Here is a 9,239-nt window from a genome sequence, read left to right on the forward strand (position 1 = left end):
CACTCTCATTTCGGGTTGATTGATTTTTGTTACTAAAATTTACCCAATTATAACCCATTACACGTGAAGCCCCAAACGCAATACAACGGAACGGCGACGGAAACGGCAAATTTGACAGAAAATATATGGGCTAACTGTCAAATTTTCCGTTTCCGTCGCCGTTCCGTTGTATTGCGTTTGGGGCTTGAGTCACATGTAAAGGTTGGTATCGTGTTCAAAAGAAAATTCTTTTTCTATCTCAATTACACGTTAAATTCCGTTCACTGAATCGGAAAAGTAATGAATCGAAACAAAATTCTTACAACAGTATTATTCAGTATATTATGCTCGATTATTCCGTACGTAAAAGTGACATTTCTATAATTCTCGGGTACTTATTCAAAAGGACGTATGTGATTTTGTAAACAAAGATTCAAACGTCGATTCGTCCAATCTGATGGCACTCCCACGCAAACCAACACCACCAACAGGTAGCCGAAGGCTTCCCCTACCTGTCTGTGGTGATGGTTTGCGTGGGAGTACTATCAGATTGGACAAATCGACGTTTGAATCTTTGTTTACAAAATCACATACGTCCTTTTGAATAAGTACCCGAGAATTATCGAATAACCCTGCACGCAGAGCAAAATCTTTTGACAGATATCGAATCATTTTATATCGATGTCCTATTGGAATTGCTGCACACTTAGAATAAATTACCGACTTCGGTAATTCGTTTACCGAATTCTCAACCGCTGAACGTTCTGTAACTTGTTCGGTAAATAACGAAACTACAGAACGATCGGTAAACTGGTTCATCATATGCTATGCCAAAATTATAGAGCAGTTCGGTAAATTTTTTATCGTTACCGAAATAGTCGGTTATGATTAATATTTGTTCATTTCTGTTTTGGTTAGATATTTTGTTGATAATGAAAACAAAAACATGGAAGACAAATTCATTTATTTTCACAAAACGGATTCCAGCGTAGAAAACACGCAAAAGCCAGGAATATACAAATTGGGAAAAACTTTTGTAGCCGAAGAATTATCGGTTGGTATTCTCGATGCCGTCCGGGTAGATGCATCGAGCTTGAGCTTGAGCTTGATTGACTGCTCGCAGTTGCAGTGTACCTCGTAGTACCTCCAGTGTTGTAAAAGCTCACCTATTCAGAAGCATTCAACTAAATGCTGCTTCCAAAGATCCTTAGAAAGCGCGAGAAAGCGGGCGAAATAAAAATTTGTTCCAGCATATTTTTCAGATTTTGACAGGTCTCCTGACTTAATGTTTGTGCTCGAACAGAGTTTCCAAATTTTGTCATTTTGTCGAATATAAAACACCTTGTGGCACACTGTAGCACAAATATTAAAATAGGCACGAATTGTATTGTGCTCAGCGACTCTCCCCTTGTTGCTATTCCATTATGACCAGATCAGCTGTTCTTGCACAGGGAACCAACAGATGTTTTGCTTGGGACTAGTACACATCTTCAATGTATACAAGTGTAGGATTGAGATGAAATAAATAGATTAAAATTAAATTGTAATATTTGGGTAATAAACCCAAAACTCTACTTCTTATTACTTAGAATTAGTTAAACATGTTTAACAGTGTATTGTGTGTGTCAAATAAAAAAAATATGAGCGTCAGAAAGAGAGAAAGAGAGGAATACAAAGAATAGGGAGTCTGCTAGCATCGGGTAACAGAAGAAGGGTCAGTTTTAAGACGGATGTTGTTGATGGTGGAAGTGAAGAAAAAGTGAGTGGTGAAAAATTCGAAAATATAAAAATACATATATTTAAAAAAGAAAAATGTGTTGTGATTTATTTCAAGTATAAAAGACTCCGACAATGGCGCTAGTCGGTAACTTGGTGAGTACCGATATATTTTAATTTTGTTTATTTTGTTTTATCAAAAAATTTAATTTGATCTGTTCCGATTTAAAGATTGTTGTAGAGTAGAGTGGGGCAAGAGTACGCACTTAGTTTTCAATCGATCATGTGGCCCTTATGAAGCACGCTTCTGCATATCAAATCAGTGTCGATGATTCATCTACTCTTCCTTTATGTTACCCAGTGGAAAAAATATTGAAATTATTGAGATTCGTTTTAGTAGAACCCTTATTGCACGACAAGTGAAAAACGCACTCTTACCCCACCGGTGGGGTAAAAGTGCGCATCGGGTGGGGTAAGAGTACGCATTTATCCAATCATGTGCTTTAAGTATATATTAACACAAATAAGAGTTATTAACATTTAATTGATGTTTAATGAGCATATATTAGGGAATGTTTAAAGATTACGTAACTCTTTAAGGGGGAGGGGGTCCTAAAAAGGTGCACTTTAATACGAAAAACCATCGTTTTTTATATATACAAAAAACTACAGAGGTAAAAATATATATCAGGTTTCGCGTGGCGTATACAAAGGCATTTCCCTTAAAGAAAGTCCACCAATCACGTAACGTAAAATTTGGCTATTTCATCACCCCTCCCCCCTATCTTACAATATTAGTATGAATCTTCTAAAAATTATATGGATCGTCACACATCTCACAACCCATCCTAGATAAATGTTGCGTAATTTATAAATGTTTCTTTTGTTTAAATGAAATTATCATTTAGATGAAATTGTGTTTTCGTACTATGCTTAGGTGTAAAACAAGTCTTAATACAATTTCATTATTTCGCTTCAGTGCTTTATTCGCTAAGTCCTTTCTAACACCAAATTACTTCAACTTATCCTAAAAACTTGTGATAATTTTAAATTCTGGCCCTTTTTTCTTAGTTGTGGATCTTTACGCTTTGGAAAAAGTCTTATTTCGGCCGGAGATACGGGTTTGACATCATAACTTGAAAATTCATATGCGTACTCTTGCCCCACCGGTTCCTGCGTACTTTTACCCCACAGTCCCAAACATTATTCAAGTAATGGTTTTGACTTCTTGGAAAACCAACCGGATTGGTGTTCTGTACCATAAAGTACTCTATACAATAGGTTATCGAAATGGTATAATGATCACCTGATTGAAAGTATATATGGTAATGAAATACGAGTTGCGGAAATCCAATTATTTTTAGCAAAAAGACCAAAAAGTTATCTAACTTTTTTTTTTTTTTTTTTTTTTTTTCTTTATTAAAGTGTTTTTTTAATTTTAAAATTAAGTTCAACACTAAAGTTATCTAACTCCATATCTCTCTTAAATCGTTTACAATAACACATGATAATAGTTGGCCAGAATACCTGTCAAACTGATGCAGTGCTGCTAGTTTATCTTTTTTTATTACTTCAAAAAATCGAAAACGTACTCTTACCCCACGCGCACTCTTGCCCCACTCTACTCTATAGAAAAAACAAGAAAATGATGAAAAATAAGGAAGGTGAAAAAAACGTTGATAGGTTGAATCCCGGTGTTATCCGAAGTTTTATTTATGCAGGTGTGTAAAATTTGTCTGCACCATTTTGTTTCTGCGTTATTTGTCACATTGAGCACATGGCTGTTGACGGCTTTCTTACGTTAACGGCGGTAGTACAGGGCTGTTGATGAATTTAATGTTTAAATAAATAATTTCTCGTTCATTTTCTACAAAGTTTGGAAGGTCAAATCCACTATGTTTAATTTAAGATTCATTCGCTTGGTGGCGCTAGTATACAATCAATTACCAGAAGGATTAGATATCTCAGAATCTATTAGAGATAAAAAGTTATTTTCTTCTACAAAGTTGTCCGGGTAGTCAAGACCATTACATTGAAAATAAGTTCGGTTTGAGATTCGATCGATTGGTGGCGCTAGTATGCATTAAACTACCAAAAGGATTGGATATTTCAAAATCTATTAGAGATAAAAAGTGGTTTCTTCTACAAAGTTGTTCGGATGGTCAAGACCATTATATTGAAAATGGGTTTAGTTTGAGATTCATTCGCATGGTGGCGTTAGTATACAATTACCTGAAGAATTGGACATCTCAGAATCTAGGAGAGATAGAAAGTTGTTATCTTCTACATAATTGTTCGAGAAGTTAAGACCATTATATTGGAAATAAAATTAATTTGAGATTCGTTCGCTTGGTGGCGCTAGTATGCATGGAATTATCAGAAGAATTGAATATCTCAGAATCTATGAGAGATAGAGAGTTGTTAATTTCTACATAGTGGTTGGAGAGGTCATGGTCTAAATTAAAAACTAATTTAGTTTGAGATTCATTCGCGTTACCAAATTACCAAGAGGATTGGATATTTCAGAATCTATTAGAGATAGAAAGTTGGTATCTTCTACAAAGTTGTTCGGATGGTCAAGAGCATTATATTGAAACTAAGTTTAATTTGAGATTCATCCGCGTGGTGGCGCTAGTATACATTAAATTACCAGAAGGATTGGATAGCTCAGAATCTATTACACAGAAAAAACAAAAATTGTTTTAATGAAAATTTTATACTTTATATTTGAAAGTTGTTCTGTTTTGATCAATATAAAAGTTTTTTTCTCATTTTGAAAGTGATATTTTTATTTCAAAAGTTTGAAACTCCTGTTCGGAGTATAAATTTGAAAGTATCTTCTTTCAGTGTGAAAATTATAGACCTGTCAAACTTCTAAAACAGATACGATAAAGTGTGCGTGTGGAATGGAAGAAAAGCAAAACAATAAAAACAAATTCTCAAACTGGAGTGCCGAAATTTTAATCGTTTTAATGCTGTGCTGAATATTCTTCTGATTGGTAGAGAACACTTAATAAACATAAGGTAGGTAAAAAAAGTCCGATATAAATCGGTATAGTGATAATTTCTGGAAATATCAATGTTATAATACTAATAATTATTCCTTTGTAAACAGCCGAAATGATAGCGATGACATATCCTCGTCTGTCGTGAACGCTGAGGTCAAAACTAGGTTTTTCCTAATGGATATCTGCTGCAGGCAATGGGCAGTGAAAGGTAAGTTTTATTTAAATAAATCGAAGTGCTGTAAACCAATAGTGAAATGTTTTCCATTAATATTGACAGAGACGGTCCATCATGATTTCCTCCACGTAACTTCGAGTGCAGTCTCAGCAGAAGGCGAAGTAGTAGACTGTTTTGTTCGGGGATTTGCTGCCTGTTGGCTTCAAGGAAGTTCATAGCCAATGGCATCTGAAGGGACCCGATTTTTATCACATGATAGGCATGTTCCTGAAAACCATGATTTGGATAGTAAGTATCTACACATTCATCAAATACATTTGCTTCCAGTTTATCCTTTTTTCCCCGACAAATTATTATGCATCCCATGATAAACACTCGGATCGTGATCATCTCATTCAGCCTCCGTTGAATCGCGCTGGAGTGCGCCCATTTATTTTACACACGGCGGCTATTCAGCTATGGCAACCCCATTCGGCGGCTTAAAAAATCAAACAGCTCAGACTCGCACCCTGTGGAAAAGCTTATGAGCGCGCTGCTGCGCAATCTTTGCTTGCGCGTTACCACCGCGAAGATCTGAGCGTTTGAGAAGAGCGCGACAATAATGATTTATGATTTTTTAATTTGTATTCGTGTGATTTGTTTCAGCGAAATTTGTGTTATATTCCTGACCACCAATAAATGGAGTTAGGCGGATCAATATGGATCGGGAGATCTATCATGACAACCTCAAGGATGAAAGCTCTCGTGGAAACAACAGGTCGGGTCGACAGTATAAAAATGTTAACCTTGCTCTAACTTGACTAATAAAATAATTCATGGTTGCAAATTCATTCTTGATTTACTGGTCTGAAAAAGGAAAGAAATCGTCATTTTAAACAATAATAAATATACTTTTAGTTTTTGTAGCGTACCTTTTTCGATTTGACGGTTCTACAATTCATAAAGAAAGTTTAAACTTTTAAAAGTTTAGTTTCAGTGTGGCTTTAGGTTACATCTAAAAACAAAAGTTGTTGAACTTTTATTTTGATTTTTCGCAACTCTCTACGAAAAAGAACCAACGAAACTTTTTATTCTAACCAATGGATTTTTTAATTCAACCAATGGTATTTCTTTGTGTGTAGAGATAGAAAGTTGGTATCTTCTACAAAGTTGTTTGGAAGGTCAAGGCCATTGTATTGAATAATAAGTTGAGTTTGATATTCATTCGCTTGGTGGCGCTCGAATACATGAAATTACCAGATGGATTGGCAAATTTAATCTCCGAGTGATGATCTCTTACCATAACTGCATGACAAAGATCAGCTGGGACATTGTATATGAAGTCAGAAAGTGTAAACTGAAATGATTTGAGAATATTGTTGAAAATTTTCTGATTTTGATGTAAGATTAATCTCCTAGAGCCTGGTAAGCTGTACCCATGACCGCATGATCAAGATAAACTATGTATCATGTGCAGGGAATCAATATCCGAGCAACGCCTAACAATATACCCTTTGTCATCAACAGAGTTTGTTACTGACAAACGCACCTTGCAACAAGACTTTGTCAGAACCTGAGCACAATATAACAAGAATCATTTGCCTTGCATGCTCTGATATTTCCGAGAATACGAGGCTATCCTTATAATCAGCGTTAGATTCTCGAATATTTCCATGAAAGTAGAAACTACGATAGCATAAAACCGAAATTTGCTCTAGAGAGGAATCAAAATAACGGAATGAAAAGCTAGCAACAAAATTGTCTTCTTTTTTGTCGTGGACAAAATTTTTCGGATCTTTGTCATTATTATCTCCGACAAAAACAAAGCTCTGTCGTTGGTTTTTTTTTGTCGTTTGTTTCGTATGCGCATAGACGAAAAATTGATTCCCTGATCATGTGTATAGTGTAAGAAAGTGTAAACTGAGATGAACTGGGAATATTGTTGGAATTTTCCCGATAGTGAATCAAAATTGTTTTTTGAAAACGTTTGATGTGAGATAAAGAAATCCAATCTCCGTGTGGATTGGTGCGTCTTTGAGTGGACGTTCGATCCGGGTGGATCCTAGAAAAGTTAATTTAATCTCCAAGTGATAGGCTCTGTCTATGTAACGAGATTATTGTTAGAAATTATTTGGTCAAGATCAGCTGTTGCCATGAGATTAGTGTTGGAAAATGTAAGCTGAGATGATCTGAGAATATTGTTGGAAATTTTCTGGTTTTGATGCAAGACTGATTTTCTAGAGCCAGGTAAGCTCTATCCATGACTGCATGAACAAGATCAGCTGTTGCCATGTGAATAGTCTTAGAAAGTTTAAGCTGAGATGAACTGAAAATATTGTTGGAAATTTTCTGGTTTTGATGCAAGACTGATTTTCTAGAGCCTGGTAAGCTCTACCCATGACTGCATGAACAAGATCAGCTGTTGCCATGTGTATAGTGTTAGAAAGTGTAAACTGAGATGAACTGAAAATATTGTTGTAAATTTTCTGGTTTTGATGCAAGACTGATTTTGTAGAGCCTGGTAAGCTCTACCCATGACTGCATGAACAAGATCAGCTGTTGCCATGTGAATAGTCTTAGAAAGTGTAAGCTGAGATGAATTGAGAATATTGTTGGAAACTTTCTGATTTTGATGCAAGATTGATTTTTAGAGCCTAGTAAGCTCTACCCATGACTGCATGAACAAGATAAGCTGTTGCCATGTGTATAGTGTTAGGAAGTGTAAACTGAGATGAACTGAGAATATTGTTGGAAATTTTCTGATTTTGATGCAAGACTGATTTTCTAGAGCCAGGTAAGCTCTACCCATGACTGCATGAACAAGATCAGCTGTTGCCATGTGAATAGTCTTAGAAAGTTTAAGCTGAGATGAACTGAAAATATTGTTGGAAATTTTCTGGTTTTGATGCAAGACTGATTTTGTAGAGCCTGGTAAGCTCTACCCATGACTGCATGAACAAGATCAGCTGTTGCCATGTGAATAGTCTTAGAAAGTGTAAGCTGAGATGAATTGAGAATATTGTTGGAAACTTTCTGATTTTGATGCAAGATTGATTTTTAGAGCCTAGTAAGCTCTACCCATGACTGCATGAACAAGATCAGCTGTTGCCATGTGAATAGTCGTAGAGAGTGTAAACTGAGATGAACTGAGAATATTGTTGGAAATTTTCTGATTTTGATGCAAGACTGATTTTCTAGAGCCTACTACTCATGACTCTACTCATGACTGCATGAACAAGATCAGCTGTTGCCATGTGAATAGTCTAAGAAAGTGTAAGCTGAGATGAACTGAAAATATTGTTGGAAATTTTCTGATTTTGATGCAAGACTGATTTTTTACCCATGACTGCATGAACAAGATCATCTGTTGCCATGTGAATAGTCTTAGAAAGTGTAGGCTGAGATGAACTGAGAATATTGTTGGAATTTTCCCGATATTGAAATAAAATTGTATTTTATAACGTTTGATAAGAATGGACGATATGAAGAAATCCAAGCTCCGAGTGGATTGGTGCGTCTTTGAGTGGACGTTTGATCCGGGTGGATCACAAAGAAGAAATCCAATCTCTGAGTGGATTGGTGCGTCTTTGAGTGGACGTTTGATCCGGGTGGATCACAGAGAAGAAATTCAATCTCCGAGTGGATTGCTGCGTCTCTGAGAGGACATTTGATCCAAGTGGATCTAGAGAAGCAAATTTAATCTCCAAGTGATAGGCTCTGTCTATGGCTGCATGACAAAGATAGGATGAGACATTGTATATAGAAACAGATAGTATAATGTAATTGAATGTAATGAGGTTATTGTTAGAAATTATCTGGTCAAGATCAGCTGTTGCCATGTGTATAGTGTAAGAAAGTGTAAACTGAGATGAACTGAGAATATTGTTGGAAATTTTCTGATTTTTTAGAGCCTGGTAAGCTCTACCCATAACTGCATGAACAAGATCAGCTGTTGCCATGTGAGTAGTGTTAGAAAGTGAGATGAATTAAGAATATTGTTGTAAATTTTCTGGTTTTAATGCAAGACTGATTTTCTAGAGCCTGGTAAGCTCTACAAATGACTGCATGAACAAGATCAGCTGTTGCCATGTGAATAGTCGTAGAAAGTGTAAACTGAGATGAACTGAGAATATTGTTGGAAATTTTCTGGTTTTGATGCAAGACTGATTTTCTAGAACCTGGTAAGCTCTACCCATGACTGCATGAACAAGATCAGTTGTTGCCATGTGAATAGTCGTAGAAAGTGTGAACTGAGATGAACTGAGAATATTGTTGGAAATTTTCTGATTTTGATGCAAGACTGATTTTCTAGAGCCTGGTAAGCTCTACCCATGACTTCATGAACAAGATCAGCTGTTGCCATGTGAATAGTCGTAGAAAAT

The 9,239-nt window shown here is 36.0% G+C and overlaps 1 long non-coding RNA gene across 1 annotated transcript; it reads left to right on the forward strand.

The window, feature by feature from the left end:
• Positions 1-4,583: 4,583 nt before the first annotated feature.
• On the forward strand, positions 4,584-5,695 carry LOC134204313 (uncharacterized). Its single transcript, XR_009977834.1, has 4 exons — positions 4,584-4,719; positions 4,811-4,911; positions 4,981-5,166; positions 5,524-5,695. It is a non-coding gene; the product is annotated as an uncharacterized LOC134204313 (long non-coding RNA).
• Positions 5,696-9,239: the final 3,544 nt, after the last annotated feature.

The sequence above is a fragment of the Armigeres subalbatus genome, unplaced genomic scaffold, assembly GCF_024139115.2.
Source record: "Armigeres subalbatus isolate Guangzhou_Male unplaced genomic scaffold, GZ_Asu_2 Contig515, whole genome shotgun sequence".
In the NCBI taxonomy this organism is placed as follows: Eukaryota; Metazoa; Arthropoda; class Insecta; order Diptera; family Culicidae; genus Armigeres; species Armigeres subalbatus.